At 32.5% G+C, this 12,314-nt stretch overlaps 1 protein-coding gene and 1 non-coding gene across 2 annotated transcripts in view; one reads left to right on the forward strand and one right to left on the reverse strand.

Annotated features, from left to right (window-relative positions):
- LOC118185349 (Ig-like and fibronectin type-III domain-containing protein 1) overlaps nt 1-12,314 on the forward strand; it is a 144,026-nt gene that overhangs the window by 15,593 nt on the left and 116,119 nt on the right. The gene's annotated exons all lie outside the window — the stretch shown is intronic.
- Nucleotides 6,227-6,299, reverse strand: TRNAT-UGU (transfer RNA threonine (anticodon UGU)). Its single transcript has one exon. It is a non-coding gene; the product is annotated as a tRNA-Thr (tRNA).

Genomic DNA, 12,314 nt, shown 5'->3' on the forward strand with positions numbered 1-12,314 from the left:
TTTTTTCTGCTTTCAGTTCGCAGTTGAATTATATCGAATAAGATTTTCAACTGCTTTATAATTTATATTTATTCCTCTTTCTCTCTCTGTCTCTCTCTCTATATATATATGTATCCGTCTATATTGGTTATGTTAATAGTAATAGAACAACTACTACGTAAGTACTTACACAGAAACAGAAAAAATCAGAAGTAGATCCCGAGCAACGTTTCTTTTGTATGCGATTGAATGAAACTTATTGTACTAAAAACTTCCAAATAGGACGGAACTACATGGAATTTTTTTTTCATTTTCTATGATACACACTCCGCAATAAAACACCATATTGCTAAAAAAGTTCTCATTCAGTTTTTCATTTCAGTTAGAATTATGAGAAATTGTATTCGTAGAAATATTTAGCTCCTGTCTAAGATAATTTCTTTTTAGTGGTTTGTATATGAAGATAAAATTATTCGGCTGATTACCTATTTTTTAAAGTCATTTTTTTCCCCAATGGCGGGCCCAAACCGTAAACCGTGAACAAACGTTGAACGCTACTAAGGCCGGAGAGTTTAGGTACATTCTGGAACATCCTTGCGGACCGGAGGAAACGGCGTTCGCCAAAGTCCTCATCTCCTTTCTTCTTGCTTAAAAGCAAGATTGCTACAATTGCTATTAAGGCCGGAAGCGTCGGTCACTTTGCTATGGAGGCACCTGATGGGTGGGCCACTTTGCCTTCTATGAGAAGATACAAGCATGCCTTCTCCGGGATTCGAACGTAGGCATTTTGGCATTGCAGTCAGCTTCCCTAACCACTGTACTGTCTGGGCAGCATTTGCTTTATTCTCTTTATTTTTTAAAGCAGACGAGTTGAAATACACTCAGTTGCATTTTTTGTCAATTTGTAAATTTATTAGAGTAGAATCAGTTTGTAATCAGAACTGTAAATCTACCGCCTAATTTCTTTAAAGTAACCGCTGTCACTAAACAAGCTATGAGGCTCATAACGAAATATTTTAATCACGTTTCAGTCTTTCTCACTCGCAAAGAAATTTAAGACTTTTTTTTACTTTTGCTTTTTTTAAGACAACCTTCAGTAGATAAAAGAATAAGGTCACTACAAAAGCCATTTCAAATTACTCGATTCGTTTCGACAAAACAGTCGGTCGCTTACTGAACGACATACTCGTTTAAATTAGGTTAAACAGTTGTTTAGTGGATACGTACTCTTTTATGATACCCATAAACCTGGACAACATTATCAACGACCAAAATGTAAGCTGCCTCTCCAACATTTGCATTTTCACAGTGCTGCTGCCATGCAAAAATAAAAGAACCATCAACAACTAAATTAGGCTATTGTAGAGCTTCCCATCACTTGTTCCCACAGTGACTTGAGAAAAGCACGAAACAAATCTTTGCCATTGTGTTTTTTCAATTTCAAAAGACAAAGGTCTTTCCTCTGTTAGGAGGCACCGTTTTGTACACTTTTTATCTCCCCTATGCATAGTACACTCATCACTTCATTGTGAAGCTCAAACAGACCAGAACTAGTTTATTCCAGTTTATGGATGACCGAACAAAAATAGATTCGGAAGAAACCGCGGCAACATTTGTTGTAATATATCGATCGCATGTAAATTTGGCTGTATTTGATTGTATACTAATTTCTACAGCTATTTAAAGACACAGTAATCTAACGATGCAACTAAACTGGTATTTTATACTCATCGACTTTTCGGAAATGATGTTAATCGTAAAGCAACAAGATCAATGCGCACTACACTCCAGTTTATTCTTAAGTGCTTGGAGTAAGAAATGCCCTACACATGTATTTCAAGAGGACATGCAATAGTTCGAAATTGTAAGTGCATTTTTACTCTTTATCTACGAATCGTTAATAGTAATTTACTTTCCCGAGCTTCTCTGTTTTAAACATTCAGAAACATTTTGATTTTTACCAAGGAAAATTGTCCTTTTTCTTAAAGTTTTATATTCCCCATACTGTATGAATAAAAAAAATGGGCTAATCTTTGGAATATGGTAACAGGTAGTTTGGCGACATTTTGGTAAGGCGATAAAGGTTACTAGATAGGACTTTAGCAATAATCTGAGAAGTACACAGTTCGAATCACAGATTATTTTGTCTCAGAGAAATGACAGATCATGAGACATGTCGTGTGACATTTTCCGGAAAATTCCAATCGTGATTTTAGCTATAAGCACTTAGAAACAATTTCGCTGCTAATGTGCAGAATCGCCCACTTATTTGTGGCGCTCTTTGAAAGATTAAGGAGAATTGGATTTTTGTCGATTTTCTTTGACTTTTTAAGTGAAAATAGGTCGATGAGTACATGGATAAAGTCAAGAGTGTGCGCAATGCCATTTTTGTGCAATTCTGGGATGTTTTTTTAAGTGAAAAACAGGTCGACGTGTGCATGGATACCGCGTATGTGCAATTCTTAAAAACGCGGCAAGCAGTGGGCGATTCTGCACTTTCTCCCAATTTCGCACCTAATCTTCGTCATTATTAAGCACTTTTGTTCCATAAAAGTTCTAGCATAAGCGTAATTCGGCTAGCAGATTGTTGGAAAAATGTTGAGTAAAAAAAAAAAAAAAAAAAAAAAAAAAAAAAAAAAAAAAAAAAGAACATTCCTTTACTTCGTGAAAATGGCGTCCCAAAAAAAAAAAAAAAAAAAAAACTAGCAGGTTGCTATAGCAGGGTTGGTCGCCAAAAAATCGCCAAGTTACCATAATCCGAAAATTCACCAAAAAATTATTAACTATTTTTATATGCTCAGTAAAGAATTTTGAGAATAAGAAAATCCAAATTCCATTATAAAATGCTTTCTTACTTAAATATATGGTTCGAAAGGAAAAAACAACTTTTGAATTAATTTGAGCTGAATTAAAGCGCTAAGTGCAATATGGCAATTATTTAAATATTTTTAAAGTAAAATTAATTTTCATATTTATAAAAGGCAACTTATATATTGTTGCGTGCTTACGGGTTCGTTATGAATTGAATACCCAAGTCCGATGAAAATTGAATAAAATTTATTAATATCACAACAAATAAAACAAAAATGCTTAAATTTCCTCAGATATTCGTACAATATCCCAATACCTCACAGTATTTATCTTTTAAACTACTAAAAACGCTCAATAGAACTAATCAAAATACAGAAACGCAGAGAAAGCTAACCAGACTTCACCGCGAATTCGCTACAGTAAACAACAGCAGTTTTCTAAACAAAATTGAGCTGAGGTGTTCTTGCTCTGGCTTTTATAGCTTTTTAAATCGGCCGCACGAGACAATTGTTCTAACAATTTCTCGACATCAAAAAGAGATATTTATTTATTAAATGTTAAATGCAAGTACTCTCGTATTTTTAATTTTCCGGCTTAGCTTTCTCTTAATATTCGTCACGCGCTGCACTGCACAGGGAATAAAACAATTTAAATACCAAATCCGTAACAATACGACTTTCTCTTTCTGAGGAAGTCATATATAAGAAAGACAGGAGAAAGAAAAAGAAGAAAGTTATTTGAGAAAATTATACGTAGTGTGATTCTAATTTGTAGCAAAAAAAAAAAAAAAAAAAATTAAAAAATGCCCTTTTTCCCCCCTGGAATGGCAATTTAAATTTTCACTTACTGCTATTTTTGTGATGCTGTTTATTTTCTATAATTTAGACAAAGTTTACTCGTAAGATATTTTTAATATATTTACAGTCTTCAAGGTCAAACTGCGGGGAAACAAATGCTCCGCATACTTACAAAAACGAAAACTTTGGCATTGACTCCTTATAGCATTACTTACCATTACACCTTTTGAAATTGAGAACTCATGATGAAACTTATGGCTATTAATGATTTTCAAAATGTTTCTTACCATGTGAAAGCATCTTCCATTAAATTAGTTGAAGAAAGAAAAGCAAAATCACGTTTTTTTATTATTAGCAAGTTATCCTTGTTTAGAAATAGTCGATTTTCTAGCTGGGCAATTAATATCGCTTTCTTAAGTTCTTTTTAAGATTTATTTTGTTATAGTTTCCAGTTATTACGAAATAGAAAAAAATAATCATTAGCTTGAGTATCTTTTTTTTCCTTTTATTTTATTTCAGAGTTAATGGGCAGAGTTTGAAACACAATGCTTATATTGTTTCAAATTCAGCTAATTGCGCTAATCATTTTAAATCTCGATCAATGTTATAACTAGCTACTCTTAGATACTGTTTCGTAACAACATGAGGGTTAAGGAAATTTGTTGTAAAATATTACCCCCTATAAATGTATTATGTAATCCGCTCTGAATATAGCAGATTATAAAATTTTCTTCTATTGAATTTTAATCTTAGCTGAAATCTTAAGGTATAATCTCCCTCTTGCCAGCATGCCTTCGTGGTGTAAAGGTTAGCACACTCGGGGCGTATTCGAGAGGTCCAGGTTCGAGTCCCGGCGAGGGCACTCCTCATTTGTCTCTTTCCCTGCTTCAAAAAAAATAATTCTAATAATTCTGGCTTCTGAACTAAAATGCAGTACATGATGATACTTCAACACCAGGATTTGGCGATTGGGTACCATAATCCCCTGTCGACCTTTAAAAGGTATTTTCTCCCTCCTTCCAGCATGCCTTCGTAATGTAATGGTTAGCAAACTCGGCGCGTATTCTAGAGGTCCAGGTTCGGGTTCCGGTGAGGGCACTGCTCATTTTTCTCATCTCTAGCATCAAAATAACCTAATGACTCTACAATCTTTGGTAGTCTTTTTCCTTTTTACAATGTTGTTGCATTCGCGAGACATTTCCGGTATTATACTTCATATCCATTTTGACTGTTCCCGAATCCGTTTTGACTATTTTTTGCGTGATGTCTGAACGCGCGTATAGAATAATGACTCTTTATTCGAGACACTCGTAACGATCCAGCGACTTCAGTTTCAGATTCGTCAACCTCAAGCCTATCGTTGATTCTTCATTCCATTCTAACACTGAAAAGTGTGAATAATACTTAAAATCATCGAAGGTATGTTTCACCAAATAATTCTTAATGTCTGTTAAGCCTTAGAAAGCCAATCCTTTCGCTAAATTGCATGCATAAAATACCGAAACGCCTGATATTCCTTTTGAGATCCACAGCAGTTTCTTGCCACCACGCCCAGCCTTCCACCATTTACGAGAAAAATGGGTTTGAAAGTTTCAAAACATATCGTTTCTGTAATCGCATTCTACTACATTTTTTAGAAGAAAAGTATCCTTTGAAGCTACGACTTCATCCATTCGGACGTTCGTGGTTATAACTTTCTTCCTAATAGCTTTGTGACTAGTACTATATGAACGAATCCGCAGTATGCGCAGTGCACCACACTGAGCTCCAGTGTGTGTGAGTGTATCTTCCGGCTTAATCAGCAAAGCATATATTTCCAAGCTTACACAGGCCAATAGTATAAAAAGTAGAGCGCAGCCATTTAAGATTGCTAATGATAAATATAGTTCCAAATACCGAAACATTTATGCCACTGCACCAAGATCAGCTCCCTCTCATTAATATTATTATATTAATTCTGAATCAGGATATAAAAAAGTGTTCTATGTCTCATAAAAAAGCTAGAAATCTGTCGGTTGCATTATTGATGTGAAGAACGACCGTCAGAGTTTTCTCCCCTGCTTCAAAAAAGATATAGTAGGCCACAAGTGGTGGGGAATGCATAATCTAAACTATTCCAACAGCTCATTTTAACAAAAATCAATCGATCTTGTGATTTTAAAAGCATAGACCTAGACACGAATTTCGAATTTCACAGATTCAGAAAGTGATCTCTTTCACTTTTCCTTAAAAAATATAGCGTCTTTTAATCATTTATCAGCCTTCTTATGCTTACATTATATCCGTACCCGTATCCATAATTGTATGGCCGGGATATCGCGCAAGGCGCGACGTGTCCGGCTCATAAGACAAAGCTTAGTGGACACATGGCAATACTATATCACAGGACAATTAGGTAGGAGAATTAAGGTGAGTAAAAGGGAGTGACTATGAATCATAAAGCCTAAGAAGCAAAACGAGTAAGTGAAAATAACCGTAGGAGCAGCGAGGAAAAACAGAAGTGTATTTTTGCGTTGTGACATACAAAGACAAGTCATGACAAAATAAGCATAACAGTAAAAGTAGACTACAATTGACAAAAAAAACCGCACTTTCGCGATTTCTGATTTACAGTACTCATTAGCTAAACTTTCATACGAAGCCACCAGTGAGGATCGAACTCACGACCGCTGGTTTACAAGACCAGTACTCTAACCACTGAGCTATGGTGGCGACGCTTGCATTATATTTACCTTTCCACAAATTATATGAATTAATTTTTTAAAATATTAGTGGTAGTTATTTCGAATTATTGCAAAACATATGCTCTTAATTTTAATTCTGGAACTAATGCAGTCAGTTGCCTTCACTACGAGGCAAGGTGCCTTGTTTCATTAAGAAAAGTTTAACTTAAGTTTGGTAAATTCCAGGTAATTTTAGATGCTTTCTTCTTATAAATCATTCCGTTTCTTTGACTGATTGCAATTTGCTTGATCCCATCTACCTTAGACCTTTTGTTCAGCTATATGCCCTTTGTATTACGCATTTTCGTATTAATTCGTTCCTTACAACAAAACTAATTGTGATTTGTTTGTTAATGTTTAAAAAGTTGCTTGTTAGATAATATTCATATGGTTTCCAATCTTCGGGTAGGTTCTCAATCAAACCTGGAATGGAATTAACAATGTCCGTGGTCCATCAAGAATCAAGCAGTCCAGTCTAATCTTTCTGTGTAATTTCCAGCTTCTTTTAAAATGCATTTAATTTTATGTCTCGAGCTGGAATAGTTATTTAAAGTAAATAATTTAATTCTTCCTTATTCCGTTACATACGTTTATTCTAAATAGATCATTAAGCTAATATGAATACGTCTTTATCTGCTGAAAATATTCTATTCATTACAGAATACTTTTCTGTGAGAATAACAAACTCTCTGACATGCCAATTGTAATACTAATTAAAATTAAACTGAAATCATTTAAGAAATATAATATAAGTATCTGAAATGATCTATTGATATAATTCCAAAATAGAAACAGAAGACAGTAGCTATCGCAATAAAAGTATACAGTGTTATAAAACCACGATAAAAAAGTTGTCTTGTTTTCTTTGTCCTAATGGTAATGGCAATGGAAGATAATCTTTTGAATATCTCCTGATACTGTAACAGAAATTATTCAAGGACACACGTCTTTTTTTTTTTTTTTTTTTTCGAAAAATTGGTCTTTTGTTTACTGAAAGTAAGGGGACGATGCGGATTGCAATTAATAGAATTAAAGTAATAATATGCATTTTATTTTTTATATTTCTTATGTAACTATTTTAATCGAAGTATTGTGAAAATTTATTTGAGATACTTCGATATATTTTAAACGAATTATATTGTACATTAAGACTAGACTTGCTGCTATGTATTTTAATGAGTTAATTTTAAATTATTTGAAGATGTAATTTCAGTCTTTTAAATGATAAAACATAGCGTAATATAGCCATACCATTTCGCGCACTTTAATTGCGATAGAAATGTTACAACGATTTACGGTAGAAAGTTTTAGATTTGAATATGCATTCTTTATCACCCTATGCATTTTTCAATGTTAATGAATAATATAAGCTTTTCTGCAGATTCTTAATTATTGCTACACAATGAGGCATTTTGTTTCATATTAAGTAAATCATTGCCTGTTTGCCTTTGAAAGGAATATTTAGCAGATTTTTGCAACGTTGAAAAATAGATTATTATGAAGCGTGCCATGATCGGGAAAAATAAGATAAGGTCGTAATCCGGTTTAGAAATTAAACATTGATAATGCAAGGCGGAGAATTTTGCAGGTGGGCATCATCTATTATTTACTTTGTGATGGAGAGTTAGCAGTAGGGCTTAGTGTGAGTTCTTTGACAAAGGTCCTCCCATAAAATGTGCGAGATCCTGCAAACGCGTTTTTCCTTGAGCTGCCTGTCACATAATTATTCTTTAGCGTCACAGAATTATTTATTTACGAGTTTACTTAACAAGCATTTTTGATAACAAAATGCAATTGAAGTTTACAGAACCATTCGTAGTTCCTTACATGTGAGGCATTTTAGAATATTTCCTGTTAGCTCTTTAGATTAATAGATGAGGGGCTCTCTCTATCTTTCCATCCATATTTCTTCTACGTCGATGCTGACGTAACATCCTGATTTTCTCTCTCTCTCTCTCTCTCTAACGCATGCGCGCTAAGAATTTCGTCTCTGCGGGAGTGTCAGAAAGAACTCTTCCCTTCTATTTTGCAAGTTCGTGTACAAACTCTTTTCACTGCTTAGATTGATGTTATTTAACGTCATGCATATATTTTAATATATTAAAAGAATTTATTCATTACAAATTGGTTTTGAATATTCATCTAACCCCCCCCCCAAACTGGTGACCCGGACGTGACAAATGTTTTTACTGATGCATCAGCATCTTCTTAGTTTTAATTCTTCAATAACACAGAAATTGTTCATTTTAAATACACTTCACCTTTAACTGAGGGATCATATTATTATTATTGAATATCTAAAAATCTTTATATTTGTTATTTAATATCATACAATTAGTTATAAAACAACTAAAGGTATCATATGAGTAATGATATACTAATAATGATCATAATAGTAAAATATGTTTAATATCAGATGACGTTATCCTCAAAAGCAGCATACTGAAATTTTGATAACAGACTTATTTTCCAAATGTAGAAAACTATGCATTGTTTATCGATGGATATATTAACACTCTTCCTCGCTTAAAATCTTTAATAATTTTAAATATTCAAAATTTCTATTCAATATGAAGAAAAAGATGGTATATAAAGAAGAAATAAATTTATTAAAATATTTCATAATGCAAACTAATCATACGAATAAGCATAATTTTAAGAACTTTTTTGAAGAAAGTGTTAATGAACTTTAATGCAATCCCACGTTTTGTGAGCTTGTAACTATTACAAGTTTTTTCTTTTTTTATATTTATCTGTCCAGAAAATTTTCTTTTTTTCTCGTTTAATAATCAAGGCTATATTTCTAGCATTATCTTTTGTGTTCTTCGATCAGCTTGTTACATTATTCTGAACTTTAATCCAACTTTCTTGTAACTAACTATGGAATTCACCTAAATCGTATCCAGTATAAATCACAGCAGATGATTTGGCAAAAAATTAGAATGAATGATTTTATCGATAAAGTGAAAAATGAAAGGTAATCTTCAATAGAAAATATTTCTGATCAATTTTACAAAGAAAATTATTATTAACTTCACACATCAAAATCGCTAATATTTGAAAGCCTATGGCATTAATTTAATTACAACATTTTAATAGAATAGTTACTGGATCAAAAAATTATACGTTCTTGTTTGCAGTAATAATATTCAAGATTTAAATAAATTCCAACTTGATAACTGGTAATTAATATTTCAAACTGAGGAAGCATATTAATTTTCTCTTTTAACTTATGATCAGTGAATCATGTCCATCTTTAATCCCATTTCGAATATGGATAAATACTTTCTTCTACTTTACTTTCCTTCATAGACATATCTTAATTTTGTAAAGACATTAGGTTATTTGGAAGCAATAGACTTGTAAAATGAGCAGCGCCTTCGCCGGGAATCAAACCACGGACCTCTGGAATACGCGCCCAGCGTACAGCAGACACGAAGGCATGCGAAGAAGGCAAAGAGAAATACCTTACATACTCCCACCTTTTTTAAGGGCGATTGGGGTTTTACGGGGTCCTATCGCCAAACCCTGGGAATGGAGAACCCTTTTAGTTCGGACGCCACTGTAGAGTCATTAGGCATTTTTTTTTTTTTTTTTTTTTTTTTTTTTTTTTTTTTTTAAGAATGAAAGATGAAAAATGAGCAACACTTTCTACGGGAATCGAACCACGGACCTCTTGAATACGCGCCAGCGTACAGACCACTACGCCACGAAGGCACGCTAAGAAGGCGGGAGAAATACCTTATAACTTTATGAGGTTATATGCCCATGCAGTTTCTTAATTAAAGGAGAAAATAAGGTAAACTTTCGTTTTCGTACTTAAGCAATACTAAAGAAATTATTTTCGAAATAGGAATGTTTTTTTTTTTTTTTTTTTTTTTTTTTTTTTGCACAACCAACATTTCTACAGCAAAATTATAAAAATCCTAAAACCTGCAAAGCAGCATATGTTTAGGATTTTCGAGGGAGTGTTAAGTGTTGGCATATATATATATATATATATATATATATATATATATTTAATCTCAGTTCATTATATCAAGGTTCATTTTATTAAAATGGCTTGCAAACTTCTTTTTTGTTTTTATTATTAACATTTTGTGTGTTAAATTATTAATTAAATATTTTGTTCTTCGCACTTAGCTGCATAAAATACAATTCAACAGCAAAATCGCAGATGGATATTTAAAAACAGCATATCTTAGAATTTCCGATAGAATCTTACGGCGTTGGTGATAAAAATGTTTTATTCCTTATAAATTTGTCACTGCTCGCTTATAAATCATAATTCTGTTAATTAAAATATCATTAAATGTTTACAAAAGAGGAAATATAAAACTCGAAATTCAAACTTTTTGCACATGTTCGGGTGGAGGATTACGTTATTCAAAATCTGATGACTCTAGGTACCTCCGTTTTTTTCACAGTGCGAGGAACATACGCACATATATGCAGATTTTTCAGCATTTAATTTCTTTTAAAATAATACAGGGCAATAATGATTAGTGGCAACAATTCGAAATTTTTAATGGACGACGCAAAATCCTGTTTCGAGATTAGTAGCCCATTTAGGCTAATAAGTATAAGACGCGGGTGAAGGAAAAAATATTATTATCATATTCAAAATATTAAAAAATCAAAATATTATTATATCAACATATTTAAAACAAATTATTCTTGTTTTAAATATGTTGACAAATTCACTATTTGAATTCAGAAATATTAATAATATTCCCGTAAGAAAATTATAAAGGAGTTTCACTTCTAAAACTAAATTATAAATTTTCTTAGAAAGACAAATCTTAATTAAATTGATCAAGATAATCAATAAAAAATTTAATTTCTGCTAAACTATTAAAAAATATCGAATATAATTCGTTTATACCAAGTTACGCCATTTTTTAATTCCTCTGTTTTCATATTCTTATTTTTAACTGATGGCGGAACACATAATGAAATATTTCTGAGGTACTGAGAAATATTGTTCACCCTCTCGAGAACTAGTGCTAAATGTAAGAACCCTTTCGCAACACAGTAATGAAATAAAAAATCAATTTTAAAAAGAATCTGATGTAAAATCGTTCATGTATTCTGAACACTGACTTTTATATCATTTCTTAGCCTATCATAACGCGTTTTAACCTGACTTTTTCCTGAAGAAACTGATTTTTATACTACGCCTTTATTGCAGAAGTTGGAAATGAAATCTGGACATAACAGATATCCATCAGTATTTTATTTCGCGAAGTATTACGCGAAAATACGAGATTTCGTAATCGTTAACCTAAAGTTTTCCGAAAAGTAGAAGTTGTGAGAGCTGTTTTTTGTGTCTTCTCTGAAGGTTGTAAATCTCTCCTACATCAGCTTTCAAAGTCTAAGGGTAGTGGTTTAGGATTTTTAAGCTAAAAAATAGATTTAATTTAAGAGTAACATACAAATTTTACTTCCTTGTACGAAGTAAAAAGGAAGTATTGTAATCGCAAAAAGTTTCAGGCAGCATATTTCAACGAAAATATCCATTTTGACCGCTATCGAATGCAATTTAACGATGTTTTTGCGTGATATCTGTACGTAAGGATAGAATAAAAGACTCGTTTCCACCAAAAAAAATTATAAAACTGCTTTAAAATTAATTCTGAAGAGAATTTTTCGTGGCGTCTGTACGAAAGTATGTACGTACGTATCTCGTATAACTCAAAAAAGAGTAGCCTCAGAACGTTGAAATTTTGTATATAGGACTGCTATAACATGTAGATGTGCACCTCGTATTTTGGTTGCAATCGGCCGCACCAAACGTATATAAATATATTTATATATATATCCACTCTGTTACCAGTGATCTCAGTTTCTTTACTCTTATATGTTTGTAAAATTGCACATTTTTTGCTTTAAAAATGATTGAATTATGTTGTTTTTATCTTTCCTTTAAGGTTTTTATGCCTTTAGTAAATCTGTATGCAATATTTTTAGAATTATCAACAATTTTAAAGTTGTTTAAATGCCG

This window comes from Stegodyphus dumicola, chromosome 12 (genome assembly GCF_044657685.1).
Source record: "Stegodyphus dumicola isolate Sdum_Otavi_A_Nest chromosome 12, ASM4465768v1".
In the NCBI taxonomy this organism is placed as follows: Eukaryota; Metazoa; Arthropoda; class Arachnida; order Araneae; family Eresidae; genus Stegodyphus; species Stegodyphus dumicola.